General features: G+C 49.2%; 1 protein-coding gene across 1 annotated transcript in view; it reads left to right on the top strand.

The window, feature by feature from the left end:
• Positions 1-12,186, top strand: part of Traf3 (TNF receptor associated factor 3) — a 92,751-nt gene continuing 80,565 nt past the window's right edge. The window contains exon 1 of the mRNA XM_023705614.1: positions 1-21. The gene's annotated coding sequence lies outside the window, so the exon portion shown is untranslated. The remainder of the gene's footprint in view (positions 22-12,186) is intronic.

Here is a 12,186-nt window from a genome sequence, read left to right as displayed (position 1 = left end):
GGCCGCGCAGCGCAGAGCGGGGTAAGGCGGGCGGCGAAGGCGGGCGGGCGGCTGCGTCCCGGCCCGGGCTCCATCCCAGCCCGCGCCGGGCGCCACAACTTTGCAAACTTTGCGGCAGAGGCCGGTTCCGGGAAGCGGGGCCTCGTGCGGTCGGGCCGGGCTGCGGGGCCTCGGGCGCCGGCCGGGGGAAAAGTTGGTCCTGAGTCATCGCTGCGGATGGGCCGCAGCGCGCCGCAGAGCCGGGCCCACGCGAGCCCGGGCGGCCTGGGCGCGGATCAGCCCCGGCCTCGGTTGGACGCGGCCGCCCGCGGAGGATGGGGCCGGGGACGTGCTCTGAATGCCAGGAGCCTGCGCTGGCCCGGTCAGGAGCGCTGTGCCTCACATTTCGCATTGAGTTTTCAGAATGAGACCTTCGGTGTGTGAATGTGTGTGTGTGTGTGTGTGTGTGTGTGTGCGCGCGCGCGTTTATGGACATGCTGTTATGTGTCCATTTATTTCCTTGCAGTCATCAGGGCTCTGTGGAGTGGCGTGGTAGTGGCTTCTTAATTTACATTCACAGCATACAACTGCACAGGAGCCATAATTATTTTTTCCTAGCGTTTTCTGTGAATGCACACTGGAGAAGCTGCTCTCTTTTCTTGCATGTGTCTGTAAAAATCCTTTTTTGGAGAAATACCAACACTGACCATCCGTTGGACGTAAAATCTTCCCGTGCCTTAAGGTCTTTGCAAATGGCCTGTTGAAAAGACTGCATCACATGTAGCGTGCCCGATGAAATACAGCGCAACCGTCCTTTATTCAAACGAGAGGAAATGTTTCTGTTTCTCACCATGTTGTGGCATTATAAATAATAAGAATTGGTCTAAAAATGAAAATTCTTTGACCAGAGCTAAATAAGTCTTATCAGCGTGAAACCTGGAAAATATCTCAGGAGGTTGGTAATCCTGTGAGTAGGTGTTCACGATGGAAACCCTGACAGCCCCTGATGCCAGCGCCAGAGTGAGAATCAGACCCTGGCAGGGCTGAAGATGCGCGGTGTCTCACCCGGCGCCATCTCCAGCTGTCACAATGCAGGAGCTGGGCGGCCAGAATTCCAGCAGTATTTTTAAGAGACATACAAATTTTTCTTTAAGGAGAAGGAAGATCAGTTATTTTTCTTGGATGTTATCCATTCTCTTTGGAATGAGTAAGATGGCCTCGCAAGAGCAGAGAGCTGTGAAGACACCCTGCTGTGAGCAGGCGGCAGCAGTGGCCAGTTGTTTCTGTAATGCCAGTGAAATCTCCCTACTCTTGTTTGTGCCTGGAAGAAGTCCTTCATTTAACTGAAACATCTGAGCTGCCTTTGCGATTTTCTCTAAATACCCTCTCTAGAATCCCTTAAATGTTTCAGTGTGCAAACCAAGGAGGACTCTCTGGGGTGCTGGCAGGATAGATATGCTAATGAGCTGCGGGATAAGAATGATTTATCATTCTCTTAAAATCCTCTCTGGTGATGCTGAAGCTGCGCCTCAAGGATGAAACTGTCCCTGTGGTGTTGCAAGCCTGAGCTGGCAGAGGTACACAAAGGAAATTGCACTACACTTGCCCCTCTCTTTTCTCTTCTTGTGGAGCCAGACTCAGAACAGCGAGGGATCTAACCTAGCAAATATTATGCAATAACCATATTTCTTCTCAGTGGTCAATTTCAGAACTATTAGTTAGCAGGGGAAGGCTCAAGGCCAAGGCCTCAGGGCAGTTCTCTGGCTGGAGCACCTCTCGGGCTTCTTTGCAAGTGTTCAGAAAAGAAGAACAATTATTTGGTGTTTTTTGGGGTGTGTCTCTGCGCGCGCGTGTGTGTGTGTGTGTGTGTGAGAGAGAGAGTGTGAGTGTGCAGGCACGCTGTGTAGTAACTGCCTGTAGATACAGAGAGAAACCAGGGAGGGAGCTGTAGTGAGAAGGGGCTGAGCACTTGGAAGATGACTAGGGAGAGGTGGCCCTGGCCTGCGTGTGGTGATGTTTAGGCTGGGACTGGAGGGTCGGGAGCCAGAGGCCAGGCCCAGGGCCAGGGGTGAGTGTGCCTCGGAGGTGAGCAGGGCTGGGTGGGGTCCTCAAAAGGAACTACTAGGAGAAGCCAACTCAGCTTTAAATAGGACAGAACAGGGGCTGGAGAGATGGCTCAGTGGTCTAAAGCACCTACTTAAAAAAACAAGCTCGGCAAAGCATCAGGGACCTCGGTTCAATCCCCCAGCACCACATGCCAGCCAGCCCCGCCCCCTTGTGGGCTGAGCTGGCCACACACACACACACACCTCTCTCTCTCTCTCTCTCTCTCTCTCTCTCTCTCTCTCTCTCTCAAATAAATTAAAAAAAAAAATTTAAAAAAAAAATAAATAGGACAGAACAAAATGTAAGAAGACAGGGTGGGTGGGTGTTTGTGTGATTTCTGTTATTCATAAATAAAAAACATGAGGGGCCAGGGAGATAGCTCAGTAGAATAAGCGCTTGCCTGGTAAGCACAAGGGCCTGAGTTCAATCCCGGTTCTGCAAAAAAAAAAAAAAAAAGAATGGTCTTTTCATTGCAGAAAGGCCTTTTGGCTTCAGTTGTGCACAATACTATTCTTCTAGGAAAGGGCCAGGGGTGCAGGCCGACTGGAAGTGGAAGGAGCAGCTTCTGTTGTGAAGCATACAGTCCTACTTTGGTGAAATTTCTTGGTCTCTGCAGGTGCAGCATGGTTGGCTCATGGTCATGGGTGTCAGGGGTGCAAGTGGAAGGCACCATCCCTTCGAGAAGATTGTATTCTTTCTGTGTTGTGTGTACTTTTCAATCTTTTGTGACTTGGGAGCCTTTTGCTCATTGAATTAATGCTCAATTGATATGCCCCTACCTGGTATGGTGTGTGGTGGCGTAAGCCTGTCATCCTAGCACTGGGGAGGCTGAGGCAGGAGGATTGCTCTGAGTTTGAGGCTAGCCTGGGCTAAATAGCAAGACTCTGTCTCAAATATATATGTGTGTGCATATATAATATATATGCCAGTTACTGACCAGGGTGATGGACTCTCAGTTCTCCTGCCAGGGTGGTGTGGGGCAGCATGGCTCCTGTGTAGGGTGAGGGACACCTGGCTGAGACCTTGGGACAGGCTTTTGTACAGGAAGGCTGACGATACAGGAGAATTCACCATTCTGCCCTCAGGGAGCTGAGCAAACGGTTCACTGAGAATCAAGACCCACAACGTGTAGGAGGAAGTGAGTGAGTGACTGGTGTAGAAGGCTGGAAGCGTCGGGGGAATTCACCTAAAGAGAGAAGGAAGCCCTTGGCTGCTGGGGCAGTTAGAGTGTAGGCTTCCAGGGGTGGCCTCAAGCTGGACCCAGAGTTACAAGTCTGGTGCAGGGGCCACGGGAGCCCACAGGCAGGATCTGGGAATGCCTGGGAGAGAGGCCCCTCCCGCCTATGGTTTATGTTCTGGAGTGGCCGCCTATGGAATTTCACACCCTGCCCTTCAGGGACTAGGAGCTGGGGTGACCTGCTGTCCTGAGCAGTGGCAAGTCACGCAGCCTGTTCTCCAAGCCTGCTGCCATCTTCCCTGTTGAAACTCTTTAATTCTCGGGAATCAACAGTTGGATTCAACATTTCATTTCATTTTTTTCTATGGTTTGTGCCATGTTGATTTAATCATTAAGAAAAACGTTAGGGGCTGGGGAGATGGCTCAGTAGAATAAGTGCTTGCCTGGCAAGCTCAAGGGCCTGAGTTCAATCCTTGGTTCTGGAAAAAAAGAAAAAGAAAGAAAAAAGTTAAATAGAAGCCATTTGATAATGTCTTGTGAGTCAGTTCTGCTGAGATACCAGAATTTGATGTCCTGATTTTTTTTTTTTTTTTTTTTTTCAGTACCAGGGATTGAACTCAGGCCCTTGTGCTTGCCAAGGAAGCATTTATTCCACTGAGCCATCTCCCTGGCCCCAAGCTTTTTTTTTTTTTTTTTTCCGGTACTGGGGATTGAACTCAGGACCTTGAGTTTCCCAGGCAGGTACTTATGCCACTGAGCTATCTCCCCAGCGATGTCCTGATTTTCTTTCTAGTTAAAACCACGATTCTATGGTGAAAACCAAAGCATATTGATTAGAAACTTGAATTTGTCCACCGGTGAAAAAAGCAACACGGATTAACCACTTGGGAGACAATTTAGGGCAGCAGTAGCCATGCCCAAGGGGTGAAGTAGGAGTCTCTAGGAGTTGGGATGGCTGGACTTAGTTGTTCTCTCGTGTGAGCTGGGGGACCTGGGGCCTGGCGTGTCACTCCGTGCTGTTCATGGAGCTGCGCTCATGACCAAGGCTGGGGGCCTGGCCAGGGCTCTCAGGGTGAGCGCTGTGTTTGGAATCTGCTGCCTGCCGAGGAGGCCTCCTGCCCCAGGCTGGCTGCACCACCAGCCCTTGGTGTGTGTGTCCCAGTTCTGCGAGTTGGGCATGACAGATGGTCAGTGTCCCACGTGGCCTGCAGGGCCTCCCTTGAGTTCTGTGGGGAGCACTGATCTGTCCTGCTGTTGTGACGCTAAGGGGACTTGCTTTCAAGGAAAAACTGCATTTCACACCTGCCCTAAACCTGACAGAGCGGAGGGAGCGGTGTTCTCTGGAGCCTTCCCTTGCCTCCCAACGCCTGGAAGGCATAAGTTCACCCTGGAGATTAAATTCCCTGCTTTTGGGGTTAATGTGGCTTTTTGTTGGGAGCCTTATTTTTGGGGAAATTAGATGTGCAGGCTTCAAAGCCTTTCTTTTGGTGTGGGATTTTTTTTCTCTTACTGGGAGTGGGAGCAAACCCATTATGTTTTACCTTAAAATGTATTGTGCATTTTACCTTGTGCTAAGTAATTTTTTATTATTTTTACTTATTTATTTTCTAAATAATGTGTTTTGACATGTTTTTTAAAATATATATATTTTAAAATATTTATTTATTTATTTGGTATAGGATTTCATTACACAGCTTGGACTCATAGTGATCCTCCTATTTCAGCCTCCCCCAGTGCTGGGGTTACAGGCATGCACCACCATACGTGGTTTCAGTGGCTGGCATGGTGTGCCTGGGGTTCTGGGGCTGGCACGACATGTGGTACTGGGGATCGAACTCGGGACCTTGTGCTTGACAGGCAGGCATTTAGACTGCTGAGCTATCTCCCCGGCCCTGACTGTATTTAATGTAAAAGCTTCTTTACAGTTTTTGGCACTTTTTTCCTCCTTTTAAACTTTTTTGAGTCAGGGTCTTGCTGTGTAATTCAGCCTGGCCTTGAACTTGCTGTGTATCCTAGACTTAAACTCGTTGGTGAGCTTCCTGCCTCAGCTGTCCGATTCTTGGAGTCACCATCGTGCACCACTACACCTGGCTGTGGTACTGTTGAGTCTCCAGAAGATGCATAGCCTGTACCCTCAGCTCTGTCCGCACCCCAAGAAGCTCCCTGGAGCTCCTGATGCCGACTCTTGCCTGCCTGAGCGCCTGTCCACCAGCCCTCTGGTGGCTGGGAACAGCCTTGGGCAGGCTGCACTCCCTGTCGGAAGGTGGATACCCAGTTTGTTGGGAAGGAGGGAGACGTGAAAGCATTGGTAGGAGCGTGCCTTCGCCGTGCGGAGGATTGAGATGGGCAGAGGGGGCGCGTTGCGGCTGAGTGTAGTCCCAGTGTCTGACTTTCTTGGGCGGGACCGAGGCTCCCAGGCCTTTCCTGGTTGAGCAGCCTGCTCCCTTGGTGGTGGGGTGGCCCAGGCCTCATGTGAGGAGCACAGCTGTGGCGCTGAGTTGCATCCCACCCCTTTTCATTTTGACACTGTTTCCCTAAGTTGTCCAGGCTAGTCTCCAGCTTGAAATCCTCCTGCCTCGGCCTCAGAGTGTGGGAGTGACTTGTGCTGCCCTGGTCAGCGAGTCCTTTCTGGGTGCAGGAGGTGGCTGTGGCTCAGTCTTCCAGCTCAGTGGCAAAGTGAGAACTACCCGTCCAGAGCAGGATTTTTCCTAGCTCTCTTTGCTCCCAAAATGTATCTCAGGTTAGCTGTGTGGCTTTGAGTTCCATCTTGAGATAATTGAAAATTTTAAGTTGAATATTCCTAATCCAAAAATCCGGATCTGAAATGTCACCAAATCAAACCATTTTAATGAAGCCTAAATGCATTTCATGTTTAGATGTGGACTCAATTCCCAAGATATCTCATGTGCTATAGTTGCAGATATTTGAAATTCAAAGAAGTCTGAGCAGTCCCAGGCTCTCCTGGGCCCACACACCCGATGCTGAGAGCCGTGCTGATTGCTAAGCCTGCACGGGCCAGAGGCCCAGGAGGGTGGTGTGGAGTGGGGACAGCACAGTGAGGGCTGGGCCTACCTCAGTGCCCGCGCACAGGGCGTCTGGTGAAGCCCTGGAGCGGGTCCTGGCCGCCAGCCTCCCCCGTCCAGATGCCCTCCCAGGGGGCAAGGCTGTCTCTTTCTGTGCCCAGTTTGTGTTGTTACAACCCAGTTTAGGTTTGTTCAGGTGCTAGACTTGGCCTTGGTTTTAGTTTTGATCACATGCAGTAGGCTTACAATGAAATTTCCATTTTCTTGGTCTTCAGTGTCTGCTTTTCCTTTCTTCTGGGGAGTGCTTCAGGTCTTCTTTAAAATTTTTAAAATAATTTATTTATTAATGTATTTATTTGTTTGGTACAGGGTCTCTATGCAGCTCGGACTCTTAGTGATCCTCCTGTCTCAGCCTCCCCAGCACTGGGATCATAAGTGTGAGCCACCATGCCTGGTTTCGGTGACCAGGATGGCATGCAGTAATGGGAGTTGAACTCGAGTCTTTGTGCTTGCGAGGCAGATGCTTAGACCACCAAGCTATCTCCCTAGCTCAGGTCTTCTGTGTTTGGGTCATTTTTTTGGGAGGGTAGGCGGCTGTCGGTACTAGCGATTGAACTGAGGGCCTTAGGCTTGCCAGGCAGGCGCTTATGCCACTGAGCTATGTCCCTGGCCCCCTGGGTCATTTTCTGATAGCAGCTCTGTTGGGTTTAGTACCCTAACAAATCCAGCTCGGCCGTGGGTTCCATCCCTAGAAAGGTCACTTGGGGTGTCCTTGGGCCCTGTCTTTCAAATACTGCTTCCATCTTGCTGAGTAGCAGGTTCCGTCCTGATTTATTTAATGTGTTTTCTTTCCCTTCCTCTCTGTTAATTTACATTTATACCGGTAGTCTAGTAATAATGAGAGTGTTTAGTCTTTTCTCTGCGGCTTTGTGAACAGGAACTTGTTAGTGGTGAACAAGTCCCTGAGGCCTGGTCACTCTGGAGATCTGATGGCTGCAGCCAGCGCCCGTTCATCTGGAGTTTAATTAGAACTACGGTTTGCTTATGGGAAAAAGTGAAGGCAAAGAAAGCCCCGCACCAGTTTGCAGGGAAGTGATGGTTTGGCTGTGTTGGAGATTTTATGTGGCTGTCCTGCCGGAATCACCGGAAAGGTGATGAACGCAGGACCAAGAAGGGTGGTGACCACTGGACAGACTGTGGCTTGTTCTGTGGTGCAGGTCCCTTCCCTGTGACACGGCTGATGCTGAGCCCGAGCCCAGGGACAGAGCATGGATTTGTTTGCTGGTTTTGGACACTTTGGCCCCTATTGGGTGGGGTGACAGGACAGCAGCCAGGGTGTGCCAGTGCACCTTGGAAGGCTCTGTTGTTGAGGACAGGGTAGGGTCACTCTCACATTTGCGTGTCCATACTGTCACCTGAGATGTGTGCAGAAAGCAAGATGAGTTTCTGAATCAAGGTGCAGACCTGGTTTGCAGTTTGGTCTTTCATGTAGCTCACTAGGATATTGAGTTACTTAGCCTTACTCAACTTCACTTTTTTTTTGAGACAGGTCTCATAGTATAACCCATGAGGGTCCTGAACTCCCAGCAATCCTCCTGCTTCAGCCTCCTGGTGCTGGGGTTACAGATGTGGGCCACCACACTCTCTGACAGGGTAACTGGAGTTCCAGTAGTTGAGCTCCACCAAACTGTGCAGTTAAAGTTGTTACAATGCTCATTATTACAGTCATTATTTTACCACAATAAAAGGCCCCTGTGGGGGTTGGAAGTGAGCGTGGGAGAGCTGAGCCCCTCCCCTAAGGAGAGTCCAGAGAGGGAGAAGAGGACACTGGCCAGGTGGCGGCAGCTCTCGCAGGAGCGTGGCCCGGCCCTCCCATGGTGTCTAGGAGCACGGCGTTCTGACACTGCGAAAAGTCACACTCCTGTAAATCCCAGCACTCGGAAGGTAAGGCAGGAGGATCCCAGGTTTGAGCCAGTTGGACAATTTAGTTATTTAGTGAAACTCTGTCTCAAAATAGAAAGAAATAAAATGTAAAAACCTGAGCTGGGCTAAGGATGTGGCTCATTGCTAAGGGCTTGGTTTAGTTTGCAGTACTGCCAAAAACAAAACCCACCTGGAAACCAGAATCATAGTGTGTTTGTACAGAAACGAGCCTCGAGCTAGGCCCTGTTCTTACAAGGCAAGAGTTCTACCACTGAGCCACAGCCACAGCCCCGTAGGCCCTGTTCTTAAAGTAGATTTTGTATATGATGAATTTCGACAAATTTAGATTCACATTTAGTCCTTTATTTTCATCCACAGTTTAGCAGGAGTAATACTCTCTGAATTGTGAGGTGTTCACATCCCGCCCCTGTCTTCCCTGGCCCTGGGTAGTGGCTGTCTGAGGAGCTGTCAGTGTGTATGGGAGAGTGCCTGGCTTTGTGTTTATAGCACAGCGTGGCCCTGGGGGGCTGCGTGCGTGCGTGCGTGGCCGGCGTGCTTCCTTTTTGTGTTGTGCACCCAGCCCTGCAGCTCCAGGGTGTCTGTTGCCCTCACTCCTAAGGGCTGACCTCCCCAGCTGCGGGCTGTCTGGGCTCTGCCTGCGAGTGATACGTGACTTTTTACGTTGAGCGCTTTTCACCAGTGTGGTGTTTCTGGGGAATGTCTGAGTTGCACATGTGTCCGCGCTTCATTGTGTGAGGGGTGTGTGCCCACATGCACAGTGTGTTTTGGCCAGCGTCTCACTGCATTGCCCAGACTGGCCTTGAGCTCACGCCCCCACCTCAGGCTGCGCGGTGGCTGGGTCATTGGCGTGCCCCATGCTCAGCCCCCCTGTCACTTCCTGTGGCTCGGTAGTGGCCCTGGGTGTGGCCCTCTGGCTTATCTGTGCATGGGCACTGGCTGGGGTTCAGCTTTTGTGAGAGTGAGTAGTTCCGAGTAGACACTGTGCCCAAGTGTTGGTGTCAGCAGCCCCTCCCTCCCCCAGGCCGTCTGGGGTGGCGCTTCTGGCCTTGGGGGCTGTGTGTCACAGGCTCCGGCTCGCAGTGCCCGCTCTGCTCGTCTGCACTACCTCACGCTTCCCATGTGACACGGATCTGTGTTTCCTTGATGACCAGCTTTGCTGGATGTCTTGTCATATGTATCTTGTCCATTTGTGTGTCTTTTAATTCTTTTTTTTAAATGTCTGAGTCATTTTGACTATTTGAATTGGATTTTTGTTGTTGTTGGCTTGTATGTGTCCTTTGTACACTGTGAATGTTAAACCCTATTACGTGTATATTTTCTCCCATCTTTTAGGGTTTTTCACATATCTACATTTTTGTCCTTTGCACAACAATTTGTACTGTTTTTTTGGTTGAACCTGGGAATATTGCACCTAGCCACACTCCTGCTTTTTTTTTTAGACAGGGTATCCCTAAATCGCTTAGTGGCCTGTGCTAGGCTGGAACTTAGAGTCCTCCTGCCTCAGCCTGCTGAGTGCTGGGATAACAAGTGTGCAGCGCTACGCCTGGTGGATTATTTTGCTTTTGATGTTGTTTTGGCTACTCAGCACCCTTCACATGAACAATTGGAAGGTTAGTTTGCCCGTTTCTGCAGCAGAGGTCTTGGGGATGGTGATGGGGATTGCAGCACACGCGTAGCTTGCTTTGGAGAGAGAGCTGTCATCATGACAGTAAATCTTCTGTTCTGTGAACATAGGATGGCTTTCCTCCACTTATTTATGTCTTCTTGATTTCTTTTAGTGATAATTTATACTCCCAGTGTACAAATCATTCACCTCCTTGGATAAATGAATTCCTCGGTATTTTGTTCCATTGAATTCTCCTACAAATGGAGTTGTTTTCTTAATTCTCTCTTTGGGTTGCGTACTGTTGTTGTAACAACAGCGATTTTTGTGTTTTGTATCTTATGCCCTCCACCTACGTCTGTGTTCGTAGGAATGATTCTGTGGGCCTTCAGGCGTCATCTGCAAGTGCAGGTTTCCTCTTTCCTTTTCTTGCCTTATGACTTTGGCCAGTGATGAAGCCCAGTTGCCGAGAGCACCCTCCTGTGCGCTGACCCTAGGGGACGCTTTTAGTCCTTCACCCTGCTTGTGAGCTTCGTTGTGAGTTTCTCCAACATAAAGGCCCTTTGGCCCTTAGTGCTGTTCCTAGTGCGCTGTTTGGGACAGGGTCTCATGATGCAGCTCGGGCTGGCCTTGGGCTCTTTGTGGGTCAGCTGGTCTTGGACTTGAGAGATCCTCCTACCTCAGCCTCCTGGGCGTGTGCCACATGCTCAGCGAGGTGTTCTGTTGTTGCTTTGTCTTTTTTATTTTTTGTAATAAATAAAAGGTTTATTTTTTGTTTTGTTGCCAAGGACCAAATCCAGGGCTTCCAGCTTGCTAGGCAAGTGTTCTACCGCTGTAAATCCTCAGCCCATTTTGTCTTTTTGAGACAGGGTCTTGCTATACAGTTCAGGCCGACTTGAGCTCATTTTCCAGCCCAAACTGGCTGAGAATTCACCACTATCCTTCGGTCTCAGTCTCTGACTGCTTGGATTGCAGGCGTGTGCCACCACACCCAGCTCTGTTTGTTTAGTTTTTTGTTAATGTCCTAGAAGGTTGAATTTTGTCAGATCCTTTTTGTGATCTGAGATGATCATGTGCTGTTAAATTATTGTATTATAGTAGTTGATTTTTGCATCTTGTCCCATCCTTCCATCTCAGGGGAGAAATCTTGTTTTGTCACAGGGTGTAACCCTCCTAATACGTTGTTGGATTTCTTGCCACTATTCTGGTGTGGAATTTTGCGGCTGTGTCCATGCCGAATATTATTATATGGTTTTTTCGAGGTGGCTTTGGCTTTGCTATCAAGGTACCAGTTTCATTTTGACCATGTTGTGTTTCTTAAGAATTTTCTTGCCTTCCCCCCAACTCAGCACCTTTAGAAAATTCTAGGGGGCCTCACGCGCGCTGCCCTCACGCGCGCTGGCCCCACAGGGGTGGAGCTCTGTGTGCTGTGCTCTGCACGGGGAGTTCATGAGTCAGGTTCTAGAATGAACCCGCCATGAAATGAGCTGGCTGTGTGGCAGATGTGTCTCGTTTCCTTAGCAGCAGCCATCTTTCATCACCTGTTTTTTTCTTTTCTTTTCTTTTCTTTTCTTTTCTTTTCTTTTCTTTTCTTTTCTTTTCTTTTCTTTTCTTTTTTTTTTTTTTTTTTTTTTTTTTTTTGTGGAACCGGGGATTGAGCGCAGGCCCTTGTGCTTGCCGGGGAAGCTCTTAATTCCACTGGCCCTATCACCTGTTTTTTTCAAGTATAACTTTCCATACATTTTTACTTCCTGTTCATTTCAGAAAGTACTTGAGCTCGGTGTGGTGGTGCATGCTGTAATGCCACCTGGGAGGCTGAGGCAGGAGGGTCTGGAGTTGAAGGCTGGCCCGGGATGCATAGTGAGGCCCTATCAGAAAGTTGTTTTGTATACTTGAACCCTACACTTTTATTTTGAAGGCTATTATAGACTTTAAAGTTAAGCTTTTTCTCTTTTTTAAAAAAAAATTCATTGAGAAAATACTAGTAACCCTATGTACCCTAAATTTCCTTTCCTTTAACGAGATGATTTTATTTAATCTTTTAGACTTTTTAAAACAAAGTTGTAGCTGTTCATGTGTAAGAATGTGGGGTGACCGAGTACTGTAGCATGTCTAATCCCAGCACTTTGGAAGGCTGAGGCAGGAGGATCCTAAATTCATTTTTTTTAAAATTTCTTATTTTTTTGTATTTTAGGGAAGGGTCTACAGGGTGTTCAGGGTCTCACTACTAGATCAGACTCATAGTGATCTGCCTGTTTACAGCCTCCCAAGAGCTGGGATTACAGGCTTGTGCCACCACACCCAGTCTCTACCGCTGTTTCATAGTGCCCAGGACCTCTTAGCCTGCTTGTAGG

Source organism: Octodon degus, unplaced genomic scaffold (assembly GCF_000260255.1).
Source record: "Octodon degus isolate 3935 unplaced genomic scaffold, OctDeg1.0 scaffold00226, whole genome shotgun sequence".
NCBI classification, from domain to species: Eukaryota; Metazoa; Chordata; class Mammalia; order Rodentia; family Octodontidae; genus Octodon; species Octodon degus.
Note: the sequence above shows the minus strand (reverse complement) of the source record. Positions and strands in the feature narration are given on the sequence as shown.